We start from the raw sequence: 26315 nt of genomic DNA on the forward strand, positions 1-26315 counted from the left end.
GTGTCTGAAACCAGCTGGGTGACTTTATCTAAGGGACTTGCTTACTAGGACCTTGACTTCAAAAGAAGAGAGTGTTAAATTTATACTATCATCTAAATCTCTAATTGCAAAATATAGAAGAGAAATGCTTAGGGCAGTGCCAAGAAGGTTGTAGGAAAACGGTTCTCAAACTGTGGTCCAAGGTCCCCTAAGGTTTCCCTTTCCCTTTTCCAACCACATGTCTGTGTGAGGGCAGACTTTCTTTTCTTTTTTTTTTTTAATTTTAAGTAGGCTCCATGCCTAACATGGGGCTCGAACTCATGACCCCAAGATCAAGAATCACACGCTCTACTAACTGAGCCAACCAGGTGCCCGGCGCCGGTTTTCTTTAGAAACTTCAATCAAAACAATATATCATAAAAGACTGGATGCACAAGTGCATATGAGAATCTATAAGCTAAACATTAAAAAGATTTGTAAAAATGCCATTCTCAAAAATTTCTTTGTTTTGGAAAATACAGTTACTGTTTATAAAAATATGTAATGTATGTTAATATGCTCTGGGTTTTTATAGTTATTTTAAATAAGTATTTTTAATTTCTCAGTTATAATTTCTAATATAGTAAGGCAAATATCAAATACCTCATATAAACAAAAGCTCTTTGGGGTTCTCAATCACTTGGAGAAGTATAAAGGCTGACCCAAAAATTTGGGAACCACTATGCTGGGAGCTTCATTAACCCCTTCATTAGCTCTCTCTTATTTATCTTTCATTCTTCAAAATCAGAAAGCTAAATATCTGATGATGTTAATTTTGGCATTCGCTACAATAACAACAACAAAAAAAGATAAAAGAGACATCCTGAATGTCTAATATCAGGGGAAAGGATTAACAATAATAAATATGTTCCACAAACCCAACGGAATTAAATATTATAGTTATTATGTAATAATAAAATGATTAAATGACATAACATTAAGAGTAAAAAAACATGATTCAGGATGGCCACTAACCATAAAAGTGTGAGAGTGGAACCTAATACATAAAAATGAAAACACTAAACACCCATCATATTGTGTTTGGATGTGAGGTTATGGATGTTGTTTTTCTTTAATTAAACTAGTGGCTGTTACCACGTCACTACGTATCTTTTAAATCAGCATTTTTTTTAAAGATTTTATTTATTTATTTGACAGAGAGAGAGACAGCGAGAGAGGGAACACAAGCAGGGGGAGAGGGAGAGGGAGAAGCAGGCTTCCTGCTGAGGAGGGAGCCCGATGCGGGGCTCGATCCCAGGACCCTGGGATCATGACCTGAGCCGAAGGCAGACGCTTAACCGACTGAGCCACCCAGGCACCCCTAAAGCAGCATTTTCAAGTAGCATTTTCAGACCGGCTCCCCCCACCCCCATGTCTCCTATAGTAGGGCAGAGAGGCCGTCATCTTTTTCCACTTGACAAGCCAAAAAGCTTCCCAATTTTGAAAGCTAACTTCCTCCAGAAGTTGTTGTCCGAACAACCCCTGCCAAGTGGCCAGTCTGTACCACCAAGGCCCGGCCACGGCAGCCACGGTGCCACGTAGGAGGGTAGGCGCTCAACGGGAAGTCGTCGGTGCTTCCCAGCTGTCAGCGAGCAACAAGGGGTCTTTGTGAATGGAACAAAACTGCATCTCCCCCTCCCTCGCTGGCTGTCCCGCACACCCCGCTCCTGCACTGCCCCCAACACACACACACACGCACAATGTGGATTTCTGGTTTGCTTCTTAGTGTATTAATAAACTCCCTCTTAAGTGAATGGCTTCTGAGGTTTCGAAGTGAAACACATTGTCAGAAGGAGGATGCAGGCTTCGAGGAATCCTTCCTTTCAGTCCATTCACTGGGTCCTGTGCGCATTTTGCCCAAGACCCCCTAGGGTCATTCTTCCTCTTAACTCCAAATATGCTTAGGGTGCTATTTCAGACTCCCCGGACAGGGCAGCAGGTGTGAAAAAAAATCCACCGGAGAATGAAGGAGATGATTTTATTCGGGCTATTGCAACTGGGTGGACATTCATTAACACAGAGGAACATCTCAGAGAAAAGGAAGGTGGGCCTGAGATTTTGCAGAGGCAAGACAGTGGGGGGTGGAGGAGATGACAAGTCTTGTGGCGGGGGGGGGGGGGGTAGGAAATAGGCTGAATCTGTGCCAGCAGGGAGGGAGGTCCTCTGCAGTTTCTCTCGTGTCTCAGCTCTCTGGCTCTCTGTGAGCACAGGGCTCAGATCAACTTCAGCATAGTCAACAGGTCACCAAAAATCTGGCCTGTCTTGTAGCTGAGAGGGAAGCAATGAACAGTGAGAGTGTGGTCCCAGACGCCTCTGGGCGGGGAGGGCACCACAGGCAGAGACCCATGAACGAGTGGACATATCTCCAGGCGCTGTTGGCAGCTGAAATTTTGCTCCCTAAATTCAGAAGTCTTCTTCTCCCATCCTAATCCTCTCTCCCTTGCCTTCTCATTTGGCAGGTGGGTGAGGATACTGTTGAACAAAAACCAGTTCAACTGCTTTTAATTCCTCTAAACACACACACACACACACACAGGCACACACACAGGGGGCTTGGTTCCAACTTCCTGGAAGAAAGCTGGCCATCACCAGAAGATTCTAACCAAATATTTGGGGTTCCTGAACGATGTCTTTTGAAGAGAAAAAAAAAGCTGAGATGTTTGAATCACTCCAGTCACAACCTGAAGTTACAATTTTCCTTGACAGTGAGAATAGCCTTTCCCTTAACATCTTCTGTGATAAAGGCCGGGCCCCCCCACCCAGCTTCTCTGCCCCAGAGCACCTCATTTCAACGAGTCTGGCCAGATGTGGGCACATGTTCCGTTCACATAGCACAGGGTTTAAGGACGGAAGAAAAGATGAGCTGTTTCCCCCCGTTAGCGGGTCTTTCCACCCCTGCAGAGAGGGTTTGTGGAGGATTTGTGCGGTTGGCTGCAGATAAAACAATGGGGGTGGGAGCTGCTTTGGAAATAGGGGGAGGGATGGGGATTTTTCCATCTGGAATCACAAGGCTCTTGGTGGCAGGGCCAGATGGAGCCACAGTCTGTCTGTGGAGACAAAGCTTCTCTGTAAACTGGTCATGCAAACAAGAATATGAGGTTTTTGACAACACAATGGCCAAGAGAAAGGAAGCTGAGCTTGGCTATGAAATGCCAAGGGCAGATCGCTCCAACTTTGGTGGATTAAGCCCTGAATGTTAGTCAGCTAGGAGCTTCCTTGAGCTGATGAAAACAAGATTGTAAAGCTCTGCATTCAAACCAACTCTGTCAGCCAGTCCCCATTCTCTGAACTTAAGTCATCTTTCAGCTGGGAGCGAACACACTTCCTTAACGCACCGGAACAGTGTTGGGACTTAAATTACTGCAAAGAATTTTATAAATGCTGAGTGTCCCTGTCCACACTCTTAATGAACATCCTCTAAGCTGCACTTAAGCCAAATTCCAAGGTATAATTAGGGCTACTAAACAATGATATAATGTAGATTCCAAGTTTGCTCGAAGCTCCCAACATCCGATTAGAGGGATGGCAGCAGATTTCCCAGAGCACAGGAGATGAAAACCATCTGTCACAGCCTGCTTCCTAAGCCCTTCCTTCCAGGAAAGCTCTTTGTGTCACCGAATAATGCCAAAAGGAAGGCCTTCTTGGCCCTTAAAGCCCGTCTTCCAACCAGAGATCACTTATCCAGCTGTGTGCACTCGAGAAAGTCACTTCCCCCTCTGAGTCTTCATTTTCTCTTCCGTAATATGCAGCAGTTGGACATGTTTGGGTGTTTTTAAACTTTTTTGAAGCAATGGAACATTGGGTTTTTCCCCAAAAGAAAACTTCAGGATGGAAGTCTGTTTGTAAATATCCTATGTCGCTTGGTGGAGGATATAATCAGCATGCCAGCGATCAGACTGAGGGAGGGAGATAGCTCAGCTCTAGGTGCCTTAAACCCCCACGAGACTCTCAGTTCTAATGCAGTGGATCCCTCCCTGCAAATATTAAGCACTTTATAAATGTTGTATGGGAAAAAATATGCGCCTCGGTGGAAAACTACACATCATTTAGAGCACGCTCTTCCAGGTTATCTCACTATGATGCTAGGGGACCCTTTCATTGCCTTTGAGCTGTTTTACAACTCTGTAAATTGTGGACAACCGATAGCAATGCAAATAATTCTTGTTTACAGACGCACAAATAAATTCCATCCTGTGTGGAGGCTTAATTAACTTCCCTCCCTAACTCCCAAGAGAAAACAAGTGTCAACATGCTTTTACTCCATATAAATTTGTGCTTCTTTGACTTCTCATTTGACATCTCAGCTGCACTCCTTAATAATGAGCTAAATAGGGGTGCCTGGGTGGCTCAGTCAGTTGAGCATCTGCCTTCTGCTCAGGTCATGATCTCAGGGTCCTGGGATTGAACCCCGCGTCAGGCTCCCTGCTCACGGGGGAGTCTGCTTCTTCTTCTCCCTCTGAGCCTCCCCGCTGCTTGTGCTCTCACTCTCTCTCCCTCTCAAAAGAATAAATTAAAAATCTTTAAAAAATAATGATCTAAATGAAGTCTTTAACATGTGTTCATCTATATCTATGTGAGAGTCATGGCTTTAGCTTTCTTTTCTAGTTCTTAGTTTAGCTACTGATCCCCAATAGCATTTATACTCTCCACACAATTGCCTTTAGAAAACAGGTGACAAAACTAAAAGGCAAACTACGGAATGGGAGAAGATATTTGCAAATGCCTTATCAGATAAAGGGCTAGTATCCAAAATCTATAAAGAACTTACCACACTCAACACCCAAAAACAAAAAAATCCAGTCAAGAAATGGGCAGGGGGCACCTGGGTGGCTCAGTTGGTTAAGCGCCTGCCTTCGGCTCAGGTCATGATCCCAGGGGCCTAGGATGGAGCCTCACATCAGGCTCCCTGCTCAGTGGGGAGTCTGCTTCTCCCCCTGCCCCTCCCCCTGCTCATGCTCCCTCTCTCTCTCTCTCTCTCTCAAATAAATAAATAAAAATCTTAAAAAGAAAGAAAGAAATGGGCAGAAGACATGAACAGACATTTCTACAAAGAAGGCATCCAAATGGCCAACAGGCTCATGAAAAAATGTTCAACATCACTCAGCATCAGGGAAATCCAAATCAAAACCACAATAAGATTCTACCTCACACCGGTCAGAATGGCTAAAATTAACAAGTCAGGAAGTGACAGATGTTGGCGAGGATGTGGAGAAAGGGGAACCCTCTTAAGCTGTTGGTGGGAATGCAAGCTGGTACAGCCACTCTGGAAAACAGTATGGAGGTTCCTCAAAAAGTTAAAAATAGAGCTACCCTATGACCCAGCAATTGCACTACCAGGTATTTATCCAAAGGATAGAAAAATAGTGATTAAAAGGGGCACTTGCACCCCAGTGTTTATAGCAGAAATGTCCACAATAGCCAAACTATGGAAAGAGCCTAGATGTCCATCAACAGATGAATGGATAAAGAAGATGTGGTATATATATACAATGGAATATTACTCAGCCATCAAAAAATGAAATCTTACCATTTGCAACGACATGGATGGAACTAGAAGGTATTATGCAAAGTGAAATAAGTCAGACAAAGACAAATACCATATGATTTCAGTCATATGTAGAATTTAAGAAACAAAACAGATGAATATAGCGGAAGGGAAGGAAAAATAAAATAAGATGAAATCAGAGAGAGACAAACCATTAGAGACTCTTAACTCTAGGAAACAAGCTGAGGGTTGCTGGAGGGGAGGTGTGTGGGCGGATGGGTAACTGCCTGATGGGCAATAAGGAGGGCACTTGATGTAATGAGCACTTGGTGTTATATAAGACTGATGAATCACTGAACTCTACCTCTGAAACTAATAATACACTCTGTTAATTAAATTGAATTTAAATTGTAAAAAATAGATAAATAATTAATTAATTAAACAACAAAGTGTTGTGTTGGGGCACCTGGTGGCGCAGTCCATTAAGTGTCTGACTCTTGGTTTCGGCTCAGGTTGTGATCTCAGTGTTGTGAGATTGAGCCCCTTATTAGACTCCACTCTCAGCAAGAAGCCTGCTTAAGATTCTCTCTCCCTCTCCCTCTGCCTCTCCCCACAACCCCTGCTCTCTCTCTCTCAAATAAGTAAATCTTGGGGTGGCTGCGTGATGGACATTGGGGAGCGTATGTGTTGTGGGGAGCGCTGTGTGTTGTGTAAGACCAATGAATCACAGACTTGTACCCCTGAAACAAATAATACATTATATGTTAATAAAATAATAATAATAATTAAAAATATAAAGTGTTGTAGAAGTGCCCTCAGAAAAGTAACATATGAGCCTTAGGAATAAGAAATAAGAGGCAAAACAATAGGGTTAATAGTAGCCTGGCTCCTGCAGGTCAGAGAGGACCGGCAGGGGGAGCAGTTACGCCAATTCAACAGGGTGGGGGACTGAGAAGGCTGCCTGATGGGAGCTGGGAGCTCAAAGAAGAGGAAACAACCAACCCGACAAGGAGAGAACAGAAATGAGTATTCTGATCTCGCTATCCTCCCCTCTCCCCATTGGCCTGGGCCAACTGGATACAAGAAAGTAAGAAAGAATGGATCTAGTCATACATGCTGGCAGCCTCCAGGGTCCGGCACGGTGGAGGGCACATCCCTGTCATTCAGACAGCCAACAAAGGCGGTTTGGGGTGAGAGTCAAACCACTCACAGCTCTGTATTAACACGACCTTACTATTCCCTTGTCTTTAACAAAATAACTTTACTATTACTCCAGAAGATTCTTGCCCAGAAAGACAAAAGTTGCAAATGACTTTACTGTTCATCCCAGAAACTTCCTGAAAGACTGATCATCTCTCTCATAGGAAGCATCAAAAGACAGTTTACACCCCAAGACTCTTTGAACCCCTAGGCTGGAAATCCACACTTTGCTGTGTCCACCAACCCAACTATTTATTATATCATGATCCTTAACATTCTTAATTAAACATGTCACATCCACCTTGAAAGAGCCACCTGAAACCAGGCTTCAAAGTCTCAATAAATACCCCAACTCTGCCCTCCCTTGTGAGCCACACTGAGGCCCTGTGGAGTGGTGCTCTCCCTTACCACAGTGAGCAATAGGCTCAGTCCTGCCTTCTCATCCCACCGTTTGTGATGTAGAAGAGACGGCATTCAACAGCAGGGAAAAACATTTGGAGGCAGCTGTGTATGTGAGCCTGAACTATTCAGGAAGGTTTCCTTCCTGCTCCAGTTCCGTGGGATGGTGGCATAAATATTCTTTTTCTTTTTCCTATGTGGATATACAATCTAGAGTTTGGGGGCTGGCAGGAGCTCAGGAGATGATCTAATCCCTTCCCTCCCTTAGGGATGAGGTCGCTGGGACACACAGAGACGGTCAGCCAGGACAGGGTCTGAATCCAAGTCTGGCAGCTCTAGGCCAGGGCCCAGCACACGCGCCTTCTCTCACTTGCTCATTCACTTCGAACAACCATTTCCTGCAATCTGGGCTCTGTGCCTTGGGACAAGTGCTCAGAGACTGGGTCATAGTTTCAGATATCTGCCCCCTTTGCCACCTGCCCTTGTGAAGCAGATCCTGAGCTCCACATTCTTTCCTCAAGAAAGCATGAAAGGGCAGAAAGCTGAGCCCAGTCTGAGAACTCCCAGTTTCCGACCTCTGACGTCTCAACACTTGGGAAGAACACAGAAACCTGTAGGTGACAACCAACACATCGCGCAGAGAGGTTTTCTCTGGGTGGGTGTTGGAGGGGAGAGGATGAGAACAAAATGGGACATGGGTCCCAAGAAGGGCAAAGCTCCGGGGATGCCCATGGCAGACCCCTGAGAGGGAGTGTCTGTGTGGACAGATCTTGAGAGGGGCTCGAGGTCCCTATGCCACAGAGCAGCAGAGAGCCCCCACACCTCCCCAGGGCCACATGGGAAAGACTAAGGGATGGCCCAGGAGTGAGTTGTAGGACCATTACCTGGACCAAATGCCCTGGCATAAGTAGGTCTTGGCACCATTAAGACCCCAAAACTTAAAAAAAAAGTGGGAAGTGGGTGCTATAGATAGAGGGGCAAGACAGTCAGAGCTAATGAGGCTCCAGGCTTTCTCCCCAGAACTGGGTCAAGAGGACAGTGTCTCTTCTCTCTCAGCCTAGACTGATCAAACTCCCGACCAGCACTGAGGGTGACCACTCCATAGGGTGACTTCCTACCCTGGGGTTGTAAGGAACCCTTCCGCAAAGAGCAGTCCCGAGCAAAATGATGCAGGAATGATGGATGCCCTCTTTGCTTTTAAAATAAGCCCTGATCTTCCCAGCAAATGGAGGGGGTTAAAGTGGGGGGGGGTCTTCTGGAGGGAGTGGGGCAGGGAGCATATGCAGCCTCACTGCCCCCCCCCCCGGGGGGGGGGGGGGGGGAGCAGATGTGGCCCTGGGCTGGCCCCCCCGGAGGTCCCCGTCCCCTGCTGGCTGCCGGCCAGATCTCAGACTCCAGTCTTTCCCACTGCCCAGACTTTCAAAGGAGGGAAGGAAGGGAGGGAAAGGGGGGTAGGGAAAGAAGGGATCTAAGAGAATGGAGGTGGGAACTGGTGGGGAAAGGAAAACCCAAGAAGAGGAAACATAATGAGTAACTAATTATGAACTCGTGGCACCTGTGTCCTCAGTGCTTTGGGTCAACTCTTGCCTGGCTGGGCCTCTCACGGGGGCTCAGGAGGGCTGTGTGCTGGATCCCCTCAAATTTAGAGCTCCAAATGAAATGCTGAGAAATGCTGAGAAGCACAGACCTGTGTTTTGAAGACAATGCTCCACCTTCAACTTGAAGTGTGTCCCCATCCTGAATGACTCCAGCCGCAATGCACTTGAACTGGTACCGTTCACAACTTCACTGATGACTGTGGCCAGTTTTAATGGGCTAATCTGTGGAAGGCAAACATTTAAAATAAATCACAAATTTTATAATGCTGTTTGGGTTCTGCTCTTTGTTTTTTAATTTACAGGGGACCTTTAAAAACAGAGGTGACCCCGAGTCTCCCTCAATCCCTGAGCAGCCCTGCCGTAGCCCCAGGCCTCAGACCCTGGAGGACACCCACACGAACAAGGAAGGCCCCACCAAAATATTCAGGAAGGAAGTCATGGCACCGTAACTGCTCCAGAAAAAGTTATTCTGACACTTGTTCAAATGGTAAGGAAGATTTTATTTAAGGTTATTCCAATAGGTATCAAGACTGTTACAACAGGGGAGAGAGATGGGACTCAGTTCCAAACCCAACAAGAACAGGTGGGGATTTATAGCCAAGGAGCAGGTTGGAGGGTGGGCATTTCTAGGAGGAAACCTCAAGGCCAGGGTGTTCTTGCTCAACCCACTTTTCATAGGATCCTTGCTGAAGGCAACCAGGGTGATCGAACCTCAAGGGTGGGGGGATTCTCTCTAAACTGATCTGGCAGGGTTCCTGCTTCTGTAACTGGGCTCTGCAGGCCCAGCAAGGATAGGGCCAAGGTCAAGTCCAGGTCAAGAAGAGCGCTCAGAGAAACCTGACTCAAATATGATCACAGAGAGCCTTTGTCTCAGAGGGTCCCCCAGCTACCGTGACACCCCAAGAACTCATCTTCCTTCATGAGAGCCTACAAGGAGGTGAGAAAGGAGACAATCTGAATCCCAGCTCAGGGAATATTTTGAGTCCTGGCACTGTACCCCCATTTGTTGGTAACCGGCCCTGACTCCCTCCTCCCATGAGCTTGCCTCTCAAGGGAGGGGACAAAATGCCAAAGACTTGCCTTCCCAGCCTTCTTTGCAGCTGGAAGCAGCCTTGTGACCCAGTTCTGGCCACCAAAAGAGAGGCAGAATTCTCCCAACTGGCTTTTAGGAAATGTTTTCCCGTCTGGATGCAGAGTGGGAAGACACCACGCCTGTTACTGAGGCGGTCATCCCCCACCATGAAGTGGCAAGCCTGAGGTCAGGAAGCGTGCTGACGATGGAAGGAGGGGAGCCCAGGCCCTGGGTGACATCGCTGAGCTCTTCCACCAACCCCCAAACTGTCTACACCCAGACTTCTTCATGAAGTGAGATCATTAAGTGGCTTTTTGATGTAAGCTACTCTTTTGCAGGTTAGAGTTCTACAACTTGCAGCCCAAAGCATTTCTAATATCCCCCACCCCCGCAATGCTGGAATTTGTAAAGGATACAGAGACATCTAAGCCTAGGTTTCATCCTTCTATTCTAGAAGTTTATAGTCAAGGTGGGGAAACTAGCCATATATACATGTGCTCAATGTCCTTTAAAATTAAACGACTTAGAATATAAGCAAGTTTTAAACTAAAACTAACAGCAACTCCACTCCTGGGAATTTTCCCTCAGAAAATCCAAAGATATCTACCGAATTACAACACATGATAGAGAAAATGCAGACATACCCCAAACATTCCACAATAGGGTTGACATTATAACCCGTACATATATATATTGTGAAGTCATTAAATATGGCACTACACTTAATGAAGGAATTCTCTAGGTGATAATCAGAAAAAAAAAACGGTTATTATCTTGATATTACATAAATCCTGTCTTGTGCAGAAAAGCATCTCTGAGTCTAGGTTATGTGTGAAGCTGTCAGCAGTGATTATTGCTATATGGTGGAATTATTATTGATTTTTATTTTCTTTCTTTACACTTTTCTGTACCTTTTGTATTTGGTGCAATGAACACATATTTCTTTTTTAACAGTTCCACTAAGAATGTCTCGAAAGGCAATGGATTGGGAAGACTATATATCTAACGGAGCACTGTGGAGAGCTTTTAAAAATCTACCAACTATTTGCAGAACAGTATAGTATGAGGAGGTAGGGTAGAGAGTACCAAAAATAGATCCATAGTCCCACACACAGGTCGTGGCTTCAAAGACCAAGTGCCTATTTGGGGAACTAAGACATAAACAGGTGAAATGGCCCCATCCATTTCTGCGGGCTGTAGAATATTTGTCATTAGCCCATCCTTCCCAATGATATGATATATATTGAAGTGAAACTGAACTGTAAGTACTTGCCTTTTATAAAAAAAACTCTACACAAAATTTTTGTATTATATCTGGTATGGACAGAATGTAATTCAGGCATTGCGAACAGCTTCCAGGAAATGCTTTCAGGGCTTTTAGGTTTTGGGCTTTTTTAAAGATTTTTTTTTAATTAACGTATTTGACAGAGAGAGAAAGAGTGCACACAAGCAGGCGGAGTGGCAGACAGAGGGAGAAGCAGGCTCTCTGCTGAGCAGAGAGCCCAGTGTGGATCCCAGGACCTTGGGATCATGACGTGAGCCGAAAGCAGACTGACCCACCCAGGTGCCCCAGGCCTTTTAAGGTTTGCCTAAGAATTGTTTGCAAAGTCTTTATTTAAATACTCTGTCTATAACATAGAACCTAATTCACAACAAAGACTTTTGTATTTCTTAGAGGCATAAATACATCAGAGGATCTCTCAATTTCTGGAATACTTCCAAATCCTAGTGTTATCAGCTTAAAGTCTATGATACTCTGATCAGCTCATCGCTTACTTGATGTGATTCTGATGCTCCCAGCAACATAGTTTACTTCCCGGGTTTGACCCTCTTTCCCAGTTTCCCAGTATATTCTAGCAAAATAGGTAGCTTTCCAGCACCCTTTAGATTAGAACAGCATTAAAACAATCAAGATTACATTTAACATTTGAGTACAGAACAAGATGGTGAAGGCTGGCAAAATACATCACCCCAAAATATGCCACGTTGGTGTAAGGACTATTTTGAGCTAAAGACACCTTAAGAACAGCAGATGCAAAAAGGTCATTCTGACCTCCCCTTTTCCTGGAAGCAGAAGTTAAGGCTTTCATGTGAAAGATGCCCTCCCTATCCCGGGAGGAAAGAAACATTATCATCCCCAGAGACAGGGATGGAGGCAGAAAGAAATCTGTACAAACGGACCTTTTTAAAATAACTTATCCTCCTCTAGTCTCCCCGTGTATTTTAGGTACTTTTCCACAATTGCTAGTCTTTGTTCAATCTAGTATATAAGCACCAGGTCCAATCTGCCCTTTGGGTCTTCATTTTCCTCTGGGGGCTCCCACATACATGCAAAACTCTGTATGCGTCTCTCCTGTTAATCTCTTTTATGTCAATTTAATTCTTAGGAGCAGCCAGAAACCCTAAGAAAGTAGAGGTAAAGTTATGCCCCCCCCTACTACGCGCTCTACGTTTATTTACTAAAACTGTTGGTTGGGTTCACTGAGCCACCCAAGATCCAAATAATATTGATTCATCCCACCCTTGGGGTCACCTCTGGCTCTGAACTGCTTCTGCTGAATTACTTGACGTTAGGAATCATCCTGCCATCCTGTTCCTGTGGCCATTGCTCTGCATACCAACCTAGGCATTGGCCTCTGACCATTTCCCCCATGCACACAGGGGCGGGTGTGTTTGTGTGAGTGTGCGCACACATGGGCACACCTGTGTGGTGAAGGCTGTACTAAAAATTTATGCACGGCCCTCTCACTTCTTTCCTCCCACCTCCAAATGTGGGAACTGGGTTCTCTGTTTGGTCGCTTTGGCCCCTGTTGCCTAGTACCCTTGGCATCTCAACTTCCTCTTTATTCATTCGGTCAACAAATATTTATTGAAGGCCTACTGTGTGCCAGGCACTATGCTAGGGAAGAAAAACAGTCATGATCCCTAACTTGAGAGCTCATAGTCTCTGGTCAAAGACATACCTTATTCGAGGAATGACACCATCAAATATAGTTCCTCTAAGTGCTTTTTCCTAACTTGATATTTTGAAATACTTTAGACTCACAGAGAAATACTATAGAATTCCTATGTACCCTTTGCCTTCAATAACATCCTACATAATCATGGTACAATGATCAAAACCAAGAAATTTACATGGATACAATACTATTAAGTAAGCGATGACGCTTACTAGATTTCTCTAAGTGTTGTTTATTACATTAATTCTTCAATCATTGTAGCAATCATAGGAAGTAAATACTATCATTGCTCATTTTATAGATGCAGAAACTGAGATTCAGAACAGTTAACGTAGTTTGCTGAAGATTTCAGCTTGGAAGTGGCCAAGTGAGCAACGCAAACACAGGCAGCCCCCTGTAAGGGACCTGCTCCTCCCACTGAACTATGTACCACCTCTTAACATGGCCCCGGCCAGCCAAAGCAGCTTTCCTTGTTCAAACCTGAAGAAACGTACTATCATCACACTGCAATAAAATGGCTAAGGAGCCAGAAGAAGTTGTAACCCTTGGATGCCATCTTTAGAGCCCAAACATTTGCTTCCAACATCAAAGTTGGCTTCAATAGTTAAGGCTTTCCAAAGGAAATTACTATTGCAACCACTGTTGATGAAACAATGTTCTTTAGGCTAACAAAGGCTGACTTTCAAACATTTCCCTCCGGGGGGGAAAATAACTTCAGTTGATACATTTTAACTCTCAAAAGGAAGTTTCTTTGTAAGAAACTGCAAGAAATGCAGATGCAGGTCAAGGACCGCCAAAACAAAGGCTTCAGGAAAACCCTGGCTTCCTCTCAAAACCAAACCATTTCCAATAGTCTCACTCCCGCTAACTCAAACCCAAATGCAATATGCCTTCACGAGTCCATCAACAGCAGAGTCATTCGAGATTAACTTGGGTTTGCTCTCCTCTGCTTTCAAGCAGATAGCCAGGCCCTTTGGAACTGCTTAGCTTCTGGATTTTGCAAAGCAGAAGGCACAAGAACTTGTAGTCAATGCCTCCTTCACTATTTTTGGGGTGGGGCACGGGGGTGGGGCAAGAAGTAAGGGAATATAGTGAAGAGCGGTGTGCTACATCAGGTGGGGAGTGAGAATAGCAAAGGGCAGAAGAGAATCCCCCAGCCTGTGATGGGGAGCCATGCACCTCTTTCTGTCAAGATCTGAAGCAACAGTTGGCTGTCTCGTGCACCTAAGTGGGCTGAGCCCCAGGCACCAAAGCTTCAAGTCTTCTCAAGAGTCCTGGCCCCAAATGTGGCATAGCGGCAGGGGCCTAAGTCTAGAACATGAAACTGAGACACAGGGGTCTCAGAGTGGTCAGTGGGATTGAGGCTGGCAGAGTATTTCAGATGAGGCTTTAATGCTTAACGTTTTAAGATCTTTGTATAACCTGGAGAAGGCAGAGTGCTATGGGGAAGAGCCAATAACCACTGAAACGTAACTTCCCATCAATTCAACTGGCGAGATAAACCCAAGTTGATTTAAAGAATACAAAGAAATGTAATAGTCTTGAACATCTTAGTTTGTAGACTAACATTCACACCAACTATACATTCATCCATTTGTTCATCTGACAAGTAGTTATTGAGCTTCCACAGAGGTCTCGTACACAGAGACAAGACCTGAGGTCATGGTGGTTTCCAAGACTACCAGTGCTCATGCACTCAGAGACATTCACCCTAAACCAAGGAGAGGCCACTACAGTGTCGCTGATGGTAAGAGAAGGCGCCAGGACATGTTATAGGCATCATAAATGACCCATATTGCGTTGCTACTCTTTCACTGTTAAGTTATGCATAATGTATCAAGTTTCACAATTATCTATGGATTTATTCCAATGAAAGAATCACAGATGAATGCAATGACTTTGCTAAAATAATGTTCATCTTACTGTTACAATAGCAAAACCCTAAAAACAGCAAAAAAGATTAAATATATTACAATATATCCACTCTTTGGAACACTATACAGGCATTAAGAATGTTGTTAGGGGTGCTACTTTTTTTTCAAAAGATTTATTTATTTATTCATTGGAGAGAGAGAGAGAGCACGAGCCGGAGGGGTAGAGGGAGAGGGAGAGAGAATCTGAAGCAGACTCCGTGCTGAGTGCAGAGCCCCAGAGCTGAGAGCATGACCTGAGCTGAAACCAAGAGTCGGCTGCTCAACCGACTGTACCACCCAGGCGCCCTATAGGTGCTACTTTTATAATTAAAAATAAAACACTGAAGAGTCCTGGAGAAGAATATCTGATAACACAGAAAAACATGAGCAATGTATTGTTAAAAAAATGAGCAAATATGCTCACATTTTTGTAATAATGACACAAATATGTATATCTGGGCAAATATGCTCACATTTTTGCAATAACGACATAAATATGTATATGCATAGACGTGTGTTGCATGTACAGGATACGGGAACACTGGGAAGATATACAAGAAACTATTAAAAGTGGTTATTTCTGCCAGGGTTGCTTTATGATTTTTATGGGCCGTAGGCACTTTTGTCTTCATGGACCCCTTCCCCCATAAAAAATGTTAAAAATTTATATTTCATAGTGGCATTGGTATGAAGATAATACAAGCCAGGCTGGATTCGTTGTTAAATGTTCATTATTATTCATTTTTTTCTTCTCATTTTAGGAGAAATTAAAATGAAAATATTCATGGGCGCCAGGCTCTGTGCCTCCAGGGGCTATCAGATGACTTGGCCCTCATTTCTGAGTAATGGGATTACTTGATTTTTATTTCCTTTTTGCTTATGTGCGTTTTCTAAATTTTCAATACCCTAAGATTTATTCTATTACTGTAACGAAAAACCATTTGAACAAGAGATTGGTAAACTAAAGAAATGGCCCATTTTACGCACTGCTTACACACAATACTGAGAGTGGATACAGCTTCTGGGGGCAACACCCTCCAGGGACTTTAAAACATCCCCACCGGATACAGCCTGGCATCTGCAGCACTGCTGATCTAGCCCATCCAAAGAGTTCCTGCCAGAACCAACCAAGAAGACGAAACCTCTAGTTTTCAGGACAAAGTAGCTCTCTGGCTTACCAAAGAGAACGGGTTCATGCCTTGTCCTTTTCACCCAGAGAGGGCTCCACCAACCCACACTGGCTTTAGTTCTCCAGGAGCACGGATGGTTGGCCATGTTCCAGCCACGCTCTCTGGGCCACTCTGAGAAGCATTTAGACAAGGAGGGCAGGCTTGGCAAATAGGCAATGGCACTAACCTTCTACGGCCTCATCCATGGCACTGGGCATCATAAGCTGGCACTCTTTGCCAAACTGTGAAGTTTGCCAAAACTTAATGGATTTGATTTTATAAAGCCAGCCTTTCAAGTATGGATTTTTAATTTATACATTCATTTATTTGTTCACATGCTTAATAAATATTGATTAGGCATCTACTCTGTACCAGGGATTATTCTAGGAGCAGGCGACACAATGGTGAGCCAAGACAGACACAGTCCCTGTTCTCACGCTGCTAGAAGGAGAGATTCTGAACAAGGTGCAGAGTGGCTTGAAAAGGGAGAAGCAGTGGGTGTGTTGAGAATGTATGGCCAGGGGATGGCACCCAGTCCAAGGAGCTGAGGATCCAGCCTTCCCAAGGAATGAAAGTTTAAACCCAGACATGGAAGATAAGTAGAAGTGGGCCAAGCAGGGAAAGGGGAGGATCAGGAGGAAGAACAATGGGCAGACTGATGCCCACAATTTAAGTCTAGAGTCTATGAGTCCTAACGAACTGAAGACATCCAAAAGCGTTGATGAGTATGGCAGAAGGCTGGGTTATAGTGGCAGGCAGGGGCCAGATATGAAGGACCATTTTATATAAGTCCGGGTTGGGAGCTGGGATACGTCCTTACTCCAAAGGGAAGCCATCCCAGAGCCTTAAGCAAAGGAGTGCTTTGGTGCTGGGTGGAGAATGGATTGCCTGAAACTCCTGCAGTGGCCCTTGGGTCACTGCTGATGGCTATTATATAGCATGAACCCCACAATAAGACTTACTCCAGCCTACTTTAAACAACTGAAAGAAACAAACAGAGATGTACACTGCACCTCTGTGCTTCCCACTGTCTCTATCCCAGCCTTCAGAACCATACAAGGAAAACTTAAAGTGGGGCCATAGGAGGAATACCTCACTGTCCTATGTACTAGAGCTTTGTAATAGTGATTCTTCCAGCATACATCTTCCAGCGTTTTCTTCTTCTAGATTATCTTTACTCTTCTTAGCTGTTTGAATTTCCGTATGAATTTTAGAATCAGCTTGTCAATTTCCACAAAATATAACCTACTAGTATTTTTATTGGGATTACACTGAATCAAAAAATTGATTTGGAGACAACTGACATCTTTGCAGTACTGAGTTTTCTGATCTATGAACATGGTCTAGCCCTCCCTGCATTTAGGTTTTCTTTAATTTCTTTCAATAATGATATGTCGTTTCCAGGGAAGAGGTCTTGCACATGTTTCATTAAATCTAGCCCTGGATATGCGATGTCTTTAGGTGATTATATGTGTAAATACTAAAGATATTAATTAAAGGAAATAATGTCTGGGGAAAGTACTTTGCAAAATGTAAAACGTTATACAAACTTGAGATATTCTTTCCCACCAACATTACTGAACACATCCTTTTGGAAAGCCAGTCAACACACCCCCTTAAGGAATTTTTCTCAGTATCTATTGATTAACCAAGATGCTGAGGCTATCCAACCCAAACGGCCAAAAAACAGTGACATCAGAGGCCAAGAGGAGAGTTACCGGCCTGGAATAAACTCTAAGGGAAAAAAAAAAAAAAAAAAAAAAACGAGTTCTCAATCTGAATTTTAATTTTACCCAACAGCCACCAGATGGCCTGGGGGGGCGGGTAGTTTTTCAAAAAGCACATCATTCAATCAAAACTCAGGGACTGGACACACTCCATACAATATCTCACTCAATCTATGAGCTCCTGACACCATCGCCGAAAATTAGCCTAGACCAGCCTTCAGTGGGAGCTGTGTGCTACCTCCCATCTTCAAAGAAATTCTCATCTGCAGAACAGACAAAGGCCAAGCCTGGCCTCTTCCTGGGGCCAGTCCCTGGTAATGCTGATGCCCTCACTGTCAGTGCCTCTGAGTCTGAACTAGTGACTCACACCCCCTTCTCTGAGCCCAGCCTCAGAGACACCCTCCTCCACCTGCCAAGCCCTGCCTGCCACCAACACAGCTCTGGTGCTCACCTCTTTCCATCAGTCTAGAGGAGAAAATGGCCAGAATGAACCAGAATGAAGCCTCCAGGACATGAAGACTGTTTATAAAACACAAAAAAAGAGAAAGACTTTGCTGTGATTTACCCCCACATCATTCCACTCCAGTCTCTTGGATCCCCCCTCGATCAATGTAGCAACAATCGGTACTTGCTGAGTCAGCAAATATTTATTGAACACCCACCATGTGCCAGGCACTATTTTAAACACCAGAGACACAGCAATGAACAGCACAACAAAAGGTCCTGTCTTCTTGTAGCTTACATTACTGGGGGGAGAGTTGTCTGTGCCCTCAGGGATGATGGAGAACAGCAGGTAACAGGACCAACAGCTACAAATCAAAAGGATCTTAGAAGCCTGGGGTCTTAGTTTGGGTTCCCCCAAAAGGACGTCCCAAGATAAGGATTTGGGAGTAGGTTGCTTATTGGGGAAGTGATCCCAGGAAGCATAGGTGAGCAAATGGGGAAGTGACAGTGAAGAAGGAAGACCATAAATAGTTTGTTAATGAGACACTTACCACCGTGGGCAACTGAGGCTCAGTCCTGGGGGACCCTCGTAGAGACTGTATAGAATGTGCCTCACAAGTACCCCCCTGAGGGGCAAGGAAGCTCAAGGGTGTACCCACCCACTCCCAACCTCATTAGCCGAAGGTCCCACCAGGGTCTTAACGCCCTGGCACCCCAGGCAGAGACAAAAGGAGGCCATATGCAGGCACGGAAGTATCTAGAGGCGACCTCTGAGATGAGCGACAGGGATGGAGGAGGCACTGGAGACATCTTGTTCCCTGTGATAGGCCCAGAACCCAGTGGGCTTTCAGGGACATAGTAGGCACTCAATAAATATTTGTTGAGTAATTAGATGTTTTATTATCTGGAGATGTCTTTAAAGCTATTCCAAAGTCTGCAGGAGAAAGGGCCCTGGATGTGAACCTATAAACAGTGGGCTCAAAGCACATTAAGCTGTGTTATCCTGGGCAAGTCCCTTCCCCTTCCTGATCAGTCTTCACAGTCATAAAGCAGAGACAGACACCTGCCTTGCCTGCTCCGTCAGATTGGGATGAGGAGCCAACAAGAGAAACTCTGCCAAGGTACTTGGGAAAACCGGACTATGTTAGAACAATTTTTCTTGTGTAAAGAGCCTGGAATATGGAATGAGATCTGCAAAAGGAGATTCTGGTCAAGTAAATTCTGAGTCTGTTTCCTCACTTATAAAAGAGGCACTGTGATAACCAGGCCACAGCACGGCCCAGAGTGCTGTTCGGGGGCTCAGGAGGCAAGATAATGGATGTGGTGTGCTCCATCCCCTTCTGAAACTACACTAAAATGACAATAAAGGGATGTGGATTTTTAAAGGGGGGGGGGATCATAAACCCATGATGACAAAGCAACAGGAGAGGAAATGATATCCACAAAATTTTGGAAGCAGAATAGATGGTCAATTAGCAAATGGCTTAGCTAGTAGGGAAAATGAAATACCAAAATCACTAAAATCCAAGAAGAAAGGTAGCTTGCCCCAAACACAAGGCACCAGCACCTCGGGAAGTTAGGGTGCAGATGGGCAGAAACAGGAAGACTGGCTGAAAGGCTTTTTAAAAAGTTAGAGCTCCAAATCCCCTGCTCAATCCTGGTGGAAACTCTGAGGGGTGGGTCTAACTGTTTGTGCGTGAGGAGCCCCCTGGTCCTGATACACACTCAAGTTTGAGAAGCACTGCTTTAGGACATCCAGCAAATGCTATCAAGACAGTGCTCTATTCCTGACTCTGTTGAAACCTTGGACCCTGACCTCTTCATGTGGTCTGTCTGTGATGGATGAGAGCAGGCCAGGTCACCCTTCTCTCTCCTCTCCAGGGACGCTTCAGCTATCCCATCACTCCCTCCTTGCAGCACAAAGGGATGGAACAAGGGTCCTTTGTGAACCAGAAAGAACATGAATGTCAAGATATCTTTAAGAGTTTCATCTAGGGTCTGTTTGTGCCCGCTGGTCTGACTCCGTGGCAGCTAAAACGCCCAAGCTTCAGAACTAATGGTGCCAAAGGGACATGACCCCCAAGAGAAGGGAGGACACAGATAAAATGACCTCAGAACCCAGCCCCAAATATTGTGCTTATTTATTCTATGCCTCCTACAAAATAGAATGTTATTTCATTGCTGGCCGATGCAAAATAATGAGTCCATTGTGTGCTGATCTGGAGTCCATATGTCACCCATTTGTCTTGCAGCCTGACTGCGGGTTCTGCCCCGCTCATAGGAAGCCCTCCTGCTAGCCAAGCACCACGCAGACCCGATAATTGCCCTTTACTGGGGGAGGATCCACCAGCACCACCAGAAACACTGTCTTCCCTCCCACAGCCTTCACAGCCCTCACCATCCCCCTCCCCAACCACCATCAAGCCTACTGGGGCCCGCTGCTGCCTGTGGTTCTCCTGGGAACTCATCCAAGGGGCGCATAAAGCCCAGTGGGCTGCCAAATGAGGGAAGGACACTCTTAAGAGACAGTAGCATACTGAGGTTAAGAGAGGCGAATCAACAAGGCCTGGGTTCAAATCCTGCCTCTGCCACTTTGCATAGGCATGAACTGGGGCATGTTGCTTCCCCCTCTTCTGGCTGGCTGCCATCTCCCTCCCCACCACCATGGAATGGGGATAGTAAGAACCCCTTCCTCTTGGGGTGCTGTGAGGGCTAAATGAGTTAACCATTATAAAGCCCTTAACACAGCCACACTCCAAGTGAGTGCTGGAGGAGCGTACTTGGTGGTGGCGATGGTAAACAGATTCTCTAAGGGCCCCCCCGGAAAGGGAATAGGGGCCAGAAGACGAAAACGAGGCATTAACTGCAGGCTGAACGAACAGAGGCCAGGAAGGACCTGGCTCCCGAGGACGCCTGCAATCCATGCAGGGCCCCTTCGTGCACGGCAGTCCCATGGTGACTTGATGCGGCTGTTTGTTTTGTGTGCTGACACAAGCACGTCACGGGGCCAGGGGGAAGACCAAAGTGGAAACTCTGTCCAGTGGAAAAACAGTAAGCAAGTGACTGTTTTCCTCCTGTCTTCAATTGCCCAAATCCTTGTCTTATTTACAGGATTCTCACAGGCCCAGGTGGAAGACCATTTCTTTCCTACCACCTGTGATTCTATGCCAGGAGTCACAATGGGGCAATGCTACCAGCATCTCGTGGGTAGAGGCCCTGGAGGTTGTTTAGCCTCCTGCCAGGCACAGGGCGCTCCCCACAACACAGGATCATGCAGCCCCAAGTATCAACAGTGCCTAAAGCCAAACACTGTTGCCAAGATTAAAACGAAGCTCTCCCTTCTCTATGCTCTGCAAATACCTTGTTTGAGCCTGTGTTGGGGTATTGGCCTGACTCCCCGAGATATGCTAGTTAGCTGGTTGCATCCTGGTACAGCGGGAAGGGCCCGGGTCCTGGCTCAGCCACCCGCTGGCTAAAACCCAGAAACAGTCATTTAGCTTCTCTGAGACCATTTCCTCATTTGAAAAATGGAGAATTAGAATCCTAATTTACAAGCTTACGGGCAGGGTTACATAGAATGTTGTGCAGAACCCCTGGCACGTGGCAGGTTCCCACCAAGTTATCGGGACACATCTCACTAGATATAACCCAGAAGGTCAAGTAATGTCCTGCATACGTCTGCATCTTAGGCTATGCCATGCACGTAGTAGGCGCTCGGAAATTGTTGAACTAAAGTGAAGTGTTCCCTGGAAGCCAAGGATTAAGAAATAAACCCAGCCCATCTCGGGGACCTATACATGGCCCCACACCTTTAAATGGTTTTGATTTAGTCTTCAGGATACACCAACATCTCAGCCTCTGTGTCTCCCTGTCACCAAGTCCCAGGCCCTTCCAGTGAGCGGGGACGCTGACACTGGCCTTTCCATTCTTTCTGGGACTGCCAGAGTCTTGGCCACTGCTTCGGGCCATTCCTGGCTGAGCAACTCAATAACCCGCCACCAGCCAAACACCTGCTCTAGTGGAGGCAGAAGAAAGTCAAAGGAAATGCCAGTTTCCTAACAGGAGGGATGCAAGCCTGGAGAAGTGTGATCTGCCTGGAAAATGAGAGTGGTCAGCCTCCAGTCCTTCAGATTGAATGGAGACTTCCTAAACACATACCCAGTCCACACCCAACTGCTGACATAGCTCGGCTACACCCGGGAGCAAATGTGAACATACCATCTCTACCTCTTGCCACCGCAAAGCTTTCCGCGGCTCATCTACTACCCCTTTTCTCCTGCTGATGAAGACATCAGGGAAGGCCTACTGGGCCAGGAGGGAGACCTGACTGCAAGTGTGAACCCTGTCTCTAACAGGCTGTAATTCAAAGGAAGTCCTGTTAGCTCACTGAGCCTCAGTTTCCCATCTGTGAAACGAAACCTGCAAAGATCTCTACGGTTCTTTCTGGCTGTGATAGTCTATGCTCTTTCTATGGCCAGTCGTGGCTTGGCTCCCACAGAGACCTGCTAAATGCCATACAGACAAGCCCTGATGCAGTCCAAGGGCAGCCCTTCTGTTCTCCAAGGCCAGAATCTCCTATTACTGTACGAGGTGGCCCACAGAGAATGGCAGGGGACACATATCTCCCCCACTGTTCAAGTTGTTTGGAATGGACACAATGAGCCCTGTCCCTTCACAGCCCCCCGAGGCCAGGCCAGGCTGCCCAGGAAGTATCAGGCAGGGACTCAGATTGCAAAGATACATGGTGACACAGACATTCTGCAAGCCCACAGGAATCCAGGCCAAGAATAGATAATGCTTCTACCAAGCATATATCATAATTGCTAGGTATCTAAGAGCTCAGTGTTCCAGGTACAACACTATTCTTAGCTGCTTCCCCCAAATCCCTTGGTAAAAGGAATCCAGACACAACCATTACGTAAAAGAACTCCACTCCCAATCCCCTCATCTGTTTTATCCCTGAATCCCCCTTCCCTCCAGGCCCCCAGTACTCTCACTGAACTCACATCAGCTCCAGGGTGATCCCTGACACACGAAGGACTGCATGTCACCTCCACAGAGCTTTCTTCCCTCCACAGATCGAGCACCATGCCCCTGTCTGCTGGCTGCCCTGCACTCTTGACTATGGATAGGTGCTGGGTGGCGAAGGGGAAAGAGTCAGAAATCTGGAGCTGGAATCCCAGCTGTACCAACCTGGACAAGTTTTAATCCTTATCCTCTTTGCATCTCAGTTTGCTTCTCTATAAACTGGTGTCAGCAAAACTCACTTCATAACAGTGTCCTAAGGATTAAATAACACTGCCTAGGAAGTGCCTGACCTACACTAGGTACTCAGAACAGGCAGTCTTTTTATAAGGATTTCCCCGGCTTGCTGAATAAGGCAGGTCCAGGCACAAAACATGCAAACAGTTTGAGAAAGAAGTGATTTAAAACCAAAAGTTCTTTCGGTTTTGGATTGGATTCTCTTTGGGTTAAGGAAGAGTTGACTTGTTCTTCCTTAAGAATTTTGCATTTGATCAGCTAGATGCCACATCCATGGAGAGTTCTGATGTTACCATAAGGACCCTGAGGTCAGAAACACACACACACACACACACACACAGATTCAGGTTTTCAGGTTGTCTGAAGCAAATCACTTCCCTAGCCAGACCAGACTGTCGTGGTTCTCCAGCCCAGCAACACATTAACATCACCTGGGGAGGTCTTCCACCCTAAGGGGCTGCCAGCCCCATCCCAAACCACTTTCACCAGCGTCTCTGAAAGTGGAGCCTGGATATCAGTACTTCTAACAGCTCTCAAATGATTCTAACATGAGATCCACTGGACAGGATCTCTCCAAAGTCCCTCTCAGCATCCTAGTACCTACAGCAATGTATGATTCAAAAGTAGACACTTAGTATATGTTTGATGAATAAGTTAGTGAAGATTTTGACTCAGGTTTTTTGCTATTTCCCTATTGACGATGTATGAGGTAAAAGAACAAACAGTTGAATTGCAAATAAGAATCCTGGAGCGGTGCTATCCAATAGAAATTTCTGCAATGATGGAAATGTTCTATAATCTGTGCTGTTCAACCCAGTAGCTATAAGCCACATGTGGTTCTTGAGCCCTTGAAATGTGGCTAGTGTGACTGAGAACTAGATTTTTAATTTTATGTCATGTGAATCACATAGCCATGTGTGACTTCTGGCCACCTTACTGGACAGTGCAGACATAGAGTGTCTGCCTTTCACAAACATACCTAGAGCTGTGCCCCTCTATGCCCCTCTTTGACTAATGGTGCCCTGTTTTCATTTAGGGCAGCCCCCTGCCCCTACTGACTTTTTGGTCTTTTGCGGGCAGCTCATGAAGTTGCCCTGCCCTCTTCCAGCCAAGGGGTGGGCCCAGAACCCCAACTCAGTCAACCAGACTCTCCTTTCCAGGAATCTGACTGTAGCTTCAGTGTTGCAAGAAAATGAGTCGGAGCAGATTAATACCAATGTTGATTCCCTAAGACACTGTGTATTAGTTTCCAGAACATTACTCCCTAGTGTGACAGTAATAAGTGAGATATGATGTGACCCAGGCATCATTATCATCATCATCGCTATCATCATCCAAGCACATCAGCAGTACCTAGCAGCCCTGCATGCCGGCTCCTAAACCACGTACTTAAGCTGCCTACCTTCCCTGTGCATCATTTCTCCATCTGTAAAATGGAAATTAACTCATCCAAATTTCTTCCAGAGTTTTTGTAAAGGTGGCAAAAGAATTAGTCATAAGAGCTTTGAGCCAAATGAGGGAGTGACCAAAGTGTCACCAGAGGTGTTGTTTCCTGGGTATATGTATGGGGAACCATGGGAGGGTTTGATGCAGAACCCGAGATCTGGGCCCCGTTCACAAGCTCTGTGACCCAGGCAAGATACGTGTCCTTGCTCAGCTTTCTGCTAAAATGAGATTAAGGCACATCCCTCTCTAGTTTCACCATTTTCTCATCTATTTGTATGCCTCTCCCACCTTGCCGGACATCTGTCTCCTCCTCCTTCTACGAATATATCCCAGAAAACTCTAGGCTAGATCATACTGGCCTTGTATCCAATTCATTTCTTCTTTCCCCAGCAACCCACTTAACTGGCAAGTTGCCCTGGGTATGCACTCTCATAGCTTCCTGGACTAAGCCTCTGGCAAAGCACTTTACTAGAATCATGTTTAACCATCTCTTCCAGTAGTAGACCATAAGCCTCACCAGGGCAAAGCTCACGTTCCTCTTGTTCACCACCGTTTCCCCAGTGCCTCGTACAGAGCCAGGCACATGCTCAGTAACTATTTCCTGTTAGAATGTTTGAATAAAGACTCCAAATCCATTTTATTATTTGTCATTCCAGGAAGTGTCGTTTCACAGAATTAATCATCTAATGTTGCATAACAAAATACCCCAAAACTTACTGGCTTAAAGCAACAATGATCGCTTCTTATCTCTTGTTTTCTGTGGGAGAGAAATTCAGACAGGGCACAGCGAGGTTGGCTTTATCTCTGCTCCTTGTCTGCGACCTCGGCTGGAAGACTCAAAGACTGGTGGTGGAATAATCTCAGTTCACCACTTATCCGATGAGTGATGCTGGTTGTGAGCTGAGAGCCTAGCTGGGGATGTCAGCCAGAGCACCTCCTGTCCTCTCTCCATGTGGTGTGGGCTTCCTTACAGCAGGGTGGCTAGGTTCAAGGGTGGCTGTCCTGGGAAAGTAAGAAAGAGACAGGAGGAACGTCTCCTTTTTATGACTTGAGCTTGAGAGTTAGATAGCATCACCTCCACCACGTCCTGTTCATTAGAACATCAGTCGCTAAGCCCAGCCCACAGTCAAGGGGAGGGGAATTAGCCAACACCTTTTGAAAAGAGAGGTGGTGAAGAACTTGCAACCATGTTTAAACTACCACAACCACTTAGCTAGGGCAAGAGGCCAAGTGCAGGGTGAAAAGTAAGTGTCTAAAGAAGGCTTCAGTTCAAATTATTATCTGTTTATATCTGTATATATTATCTGTTTATATCAAATTATATCTGTATATAATCAAATTGATTATATAATCAATTATTATAGCTTGAAGGAATTGCTCTCTGAGAATCAATTTTCCCATCTATACGATGAGTAGGTTGCAATTGTTGGTGCTTGGTGGTTTTCCTGCTCGGAGTCTTCTTGCCTCAGTGAGCTTAAGAGGATCGCCTCTTACCTAGCTTTCTTGAAGTCCCATGACCCTTCCCATCACTCATCACCCTTGGTTTCTGACCTTGGAGGCAGCAAGAGGTAGCTACTGGAGCTCAGGGGACCTAGGAAGTTCAACACCAGGGATAACTTTAG

The 26315-nt window shown here is 45.6% G+C and overlaps 1 long non-coding RNA gene across 1 annotated transcript in view; it reads right to left on the reverse strand.

The window, feature by feature from the left end:
* Nucleotides 1–26315, reverse strand: part of LOC116632696 — an 84517-nt gene that overhangs the window by 57145 nt on the left and 1057 nt on the right. Inside the window, exons 2-3 of the long non-coding RNA XR_004299486.1 lie at nt 25411–25695; nt 8790–8922 (exon numbers count right to left, since the gene is read on the reverse strand). This is a non-coding gene — a long non-coding RNA (uncharacterized LOC116632696). The remainder of the gene's footprint in view (nt 1–8789; nt 8923–25410; nt 25696–26315) is intronic.

The sequence above is a fragment of the Phoca vitulina genome, unplaced genomic scaffold (genome assembly GCF_004348235.1).
Source record: "Phoca vitulina isolate PV1807 unplaced genomic scaffold, GSC_HSeal_1.0 scaffold7, whole genome shotgun sequence".
In the NCBI taxonomy this organism is placed as follows: Eukaryota; Metazoa; Chordata; class Mammalia; order Carnivora; family Phocidae; genus Phoca; species Phoca vitulina.